This window comes from Nothoprocta perdicaria, unplaced genomic scaffold (genome assembly GCF_003342845.1).
Source record: "Nothoprocta perdicaria isolate Ctin4 unplaced genomic scaffold, notPer1 scaffold_400, whole genome shotgun sequence".
Lineage (NCBI taxonomy): Eukaryota > Metazoa > Chordata > Aves > Tinamiformes > Tinamidae > Nothoprocta > Nothoprocta perdicaria.
The window spans coordinates 223,717-228,377 of NW_020455645.1; positions in this window are offsets into that span (position 1 = coordinate 223,717).

Here is a 4,661-nt window from a genome sequence, read left to right on the forward strand (position 1 = left end):
CAGCGGCGGCTCCCCGGGGGACACAGCGGGGCCAGCGCCTCGCAGCGGCCGCCCCGCGCCCTCCGCGGGCTGCATTTCACTGCAACGTGGGGGCTGCGCACTGACGTCTGGGGGGTCTGCAGTCCCCTCGGCCCAGTTCATAGCCCCTTTTCCTCAAAATGACCCCGTTCCTGCCGCCAGTGCGAAACAGGCGCTGTGAAAACAGCACATGGCGCCTGGCCCGCCGTTCTGCGTGGTGCTTGGAGGAAGCGCCAAGGCTGCTCCTTCCCTTGCCAGGTGTCCAGGGAAAGCTGCAGGGAAAGAGCTGCTCCCGCCGCCCTGGCAAGCAGGAAAGGGCCCGGGAGCAGAATGCGAGGCCAGGGCAAAGACAGGGCAAGGCCGGTGTCTTAATTCTTAACAAGCCTCTTTGAGCGAGGCCTTTTGAGCGATGGCTCTGCGGGCCCTTGGACCAAGGGGCTGCAGCAGCAGCGAGCAGGACGACTCGGCAGTTCTGGTAGCCTGGACCAGACGGGACCGAGGGAGGCGTGAGTGGTGCTGAAAGCTTCAGCGCAGCCTGGCCTTAGTGCAGCACCCTGCTCGTGCTGTGGATGCAAAGGAAGCTTGCTGGATAAAACACAATCCCTGGGCACCCGTCTCCCAACACCGAAGAGAGAGGCCGCAGGGAGCCACTCCAGCAGCCTCATCCCCGGGGTGCTGTTCGCTTGCACCAAAATCTCCCTTTTTCCCTGCACAGCAGCGCCGCGGCGCCGGGGCCCTGCAGCCCGAGCTGGTGCAGCAGCCACGCGCCGAGGCCGTGGTCCAGCCTGGCCGTGGGCAGGGAGCCCGGAGCCAGGGCACGCGTGTCCCTGGGGGCCGAGCGGGAGCCGCCCGCGGTGCCCGCGGCAGCTCCGAGCGGGTCTGCGTCTCCACAGGTGTCCAGCAGTGGCCGGAGCGCCGAGGTACCGTGACCATCCTGAATCTCTCATCCAGCGCCGCGGAGGAGAGCAGCATCCTGGATGACTATGGATGAGGAGGCCGGGCACTCCCAGGTACCGCTCTGCATCTCTATAGGCACCGGCCCCAGGTACCGCTCTGCATCTCTATAGGCACCAGCGTGGCCAGGGGACTCTGAGATAACATCGGGCCCTGCAGGGGCATCTCCCCGGCACCTGGCAGCCATTGGGCTGCTAATGCCCCCTATTCAGGGGGAATCTGCCCAGCCCTGGGCAGTCCTGGCCAAAGGGACGATGGCAGCACCCCCAGGGCTGCTCTTGAATTAAGGGCGCTGCGAATGGACAAGTGGCACCGAAAACTCCAATGCGAGGGAGCATCCTGGGAGGCCAGAGCCCGGCTGCCCGCAGGGAGGGCTGCGATGGCTGCTCCAGGCTCAAGCCTCTCACTTTGGCCGTGACGCCTTTTGGGGCCACCCGAGGGACACACGGGTTGCCCCACTGGGCCCCGTGTCAGCACCGTCCATGTTCATGGACCCTGACGTTGTTTGGACCTGGACCGAAGCCTGAGGGGGGCACGGAGGGAGAGAGGACGACAGAGCAGGGCAAGCGGCTGCTCGTGGCTTGGTGGCCCATGTGGGTGCATGGGAACGCCATGGGGTGCTTGACTTCAGGGACCGGCACGAGAAAACCCTGCCGAGAACGCCAGCAACGCTCGCCCACTTGTACCAACGCACAGGCCTCCGAATTCCTTGGTTTTCCACTGCTGGAAATGAGGGCGCAGCCACCAGCACGGACCTCATGGGACTGGGTGCCTGCGCAGGCCTCTCCAGGGGCACCTTCCCACCCGTTCCCACCCGGCCTGGGCTCGTGCAGCTGCTTTCCTGGCACCCCTGCACGGAAAACAGGGCCGACCACAAAGCAGCAGGAAGAGCTTTGCCRAGAGCGAGCTCCGGGAGAGCTCTGGGAGAGCCTGTGCGAGGGCCCCGAGCTCAGCCCATTTCAACCGTTTCATGGGATTTTTGTCCACTGAGGCAGCCGTGGGCAAAGGCTTCCCTTCTAGGCATCTCCATCCTCTTTTTCCCCTCGGATGGACGGAYGTGCACAAAGCTGTATAACCAGGAACAATTGTATGAAGAAAACACCAAATGTATCAAGTCAGCGGTGCTTAAACGGCCCRGGCTGCTCCTTAAATAATCAATTCCCATTTAATTAGCTTACCACAAAAATTCCATTAAATTTAAATAAATAGACATGGCAGGAGTCCTCCAAGGCTCGGCAGGCTGCGTTTAAAGAATTCTCTTTGAGTTCGTTAGGTCAGTCTCTAATCAGCTGGCAGGCAAAGCCCTTGTGTGGCCCGGCCCACTCCTGCAACGCCCGATAACGAGCAATTGAAGTTGCAAAAGACACTGTTTTGGGGCTGGTTTAGCAAGAAGAACCGAGTCACTGAGAAATCAGGTGGGCAGCAGAGCTYGATGGGCTTCTGCCTGTAGGGAAAGCTCCCACTTTTCCCCTTCTGTYGCCAGAAGCTGGAATGTGGCCGAGCTCCGTTTACTGCTTCAGGGCAGGCCAGATAAACCCCTGCCCGAAGGGACAGTTGGTTTCCTGGCCTTGCTGAATGGCCCGGGTGATTTTCCAAGCCCTCTGTTAGTGCTCCAGCACTTGCACGTGGAGGGAGGGAAGCAGCCGCTGGGCAGCCCCAGCCTCCAGCGGGAGCAGGACTCGGAGCTGGACTGCCAGGGCTGCCACCTCCGAGGGCCTGGGAAGCACCAGAACTTGGAACCACTGGGCACTGGGGGGGATCCCATCTCCCAGCTCCCTTCCCACTCTGCCAGATGGTTTCTAGCAGAGCTCTGCTTAGCCAAGGGAGAAACAGCTCCAATTGTCTTCCCGCAGGCTCTGCCGGAGCTTTGATCATCCAGTGCTGAGGCCAGGCAGGTTCCAGGGTTTCCAGGACGGCTGGGGGGAGCCACGAGCATCCCTGCATCCTGGTGCTGCAGCCATCGGGAAGGTCCGTGTAGCTTCTCCCAGCTCCAGGTGGGATTGGGGTGGGATGCCTTGCCACCCGGCTGAACTGCCCACGTAATTYGGGGCTTGCAGGAAAGCTCTGGCACTGTCGGCACGGAGCACCTTCCGCTCAGCCCAGCGGCATTCCCTGGGGCTTCGCTCCAGAACCATRCAGCCCCGCCACGGTCCCCTCCAGCTTGGGGACATCACCGAGCTTTTGYGGTGCGTTTACCTCAGAGCAACGAGCAGGGTTTGACGTTTTACCTGCCAGCRTCAGACCACAACCCCGCACATCTGCTCGCTGCAGAAGCGCGAACGCCGGGCACTGCTTTGCCTCCGGCTGCAGAYGAAGGGGAGCTGCCTGTCCCTGCGCAAGCCCTTGTGCAAGGCCCTGTGCAAATCCTTTTGCAAGCCCCTGCACAAACCCTTGTGCAAGCTCCTGTACAAACCCTTGTGCAAGCCTTGTGCAAGCTGCTGTGCAAATGCCTGCGCGAGTCCCTGAGCAATCCCCTGTGCAAACCCCTGTACAAGACCTTGTGCAAATCCTTGTGCAAGTGCTTGAGCAAGCCCCTTTCCAAACCCTTGTACATGTGCAAACCCTTGTGCAAGCCCCTGTGCAAACCCTTGTACAAGCCTTCTGCAAATCCTTGCGCAAGTGCTTGAGCAAGCCCCTTTCCAAACCCTTGTACCTGTGCAAGCCCCTGTGCAAGCTCCTGTGCAAGCCCTTGTGCAAATCCTTTTGCAAGCCCCTATGCAAATCCTTGTGCAAGCGCTTGTGGAACCCTTGTGCAAGCCCCTGCGCAAACCGTTGTGCAAACCCTGTGCAAATCCTTGTGCAAGCCCCTGTGCAAGCCCTTGTGCAGGCCCCCGTGTAAATCCTTGTGCAAACCCTGTGCAAACCCTTGTGCAAGCCCTGTGCAAGCCCTTGTGCAGGCCCTGTGCAGCCCCGTGGGGCGCAGGGTGGCCACACCAGCAGCACTGCGCACAAGCACCCCTCGCGCAGCGATACGCGAGCGGCGCCCGTGCCAGCATCTCTCACGGCTCTGTTCCTCCCCAGGAGGAACTGGCCGGCTCCATCGCGCTGCCAACGCTGCCCGGGCACTCAGATCAACCTCAGCCGCTGCTCCGCTCCCGCCGGGGGGCCCGTGCATGTCCCTCTGTCCRTCCTCTTCCCAAATTGCCCATCGTTCCTTCGGCCCGGTCGCATCTGGCGAAAGGAGTGAGGTTGGGAACSGCCACACCGGTTCTGGGGTCACCAGTGGGGCTGGTCCCCCCCCATGGGGACCYGTCACCCCAACACAGGGCACACACTGCCCAAACCTGGAGCACCCACCACCTAATACAGAAGCCCCCCGCGTGGGGCACCCAGGGCCCTCATATGTGGCACACACTGCACCCATGGACCCCATGGGGGCCACATGGCACTATAAAGCGGGGCACCCCCTAAAAACAGGGGACCCRCCACTCTATCATGGGGCACCCGTGACCCTGATGTGGGGCGCCCATAGAAATGGGGCACTCCTGAAACATGGGGCACCCGTGATCCTGCCTGGGGGTGCCCATAAAAATGGGGCACCCCTCAAACATGGGGCACTCATGAACCTGGCATGGGGCACCTATAAAAACGGGGCACCCCTCAAACACGGGGCACCCCTGATTCTGACAGGGGCACCCATAAAAACGGGCCCCCCCTCAAATAGGGCCCCCCCCTCACACCGGGCCCGC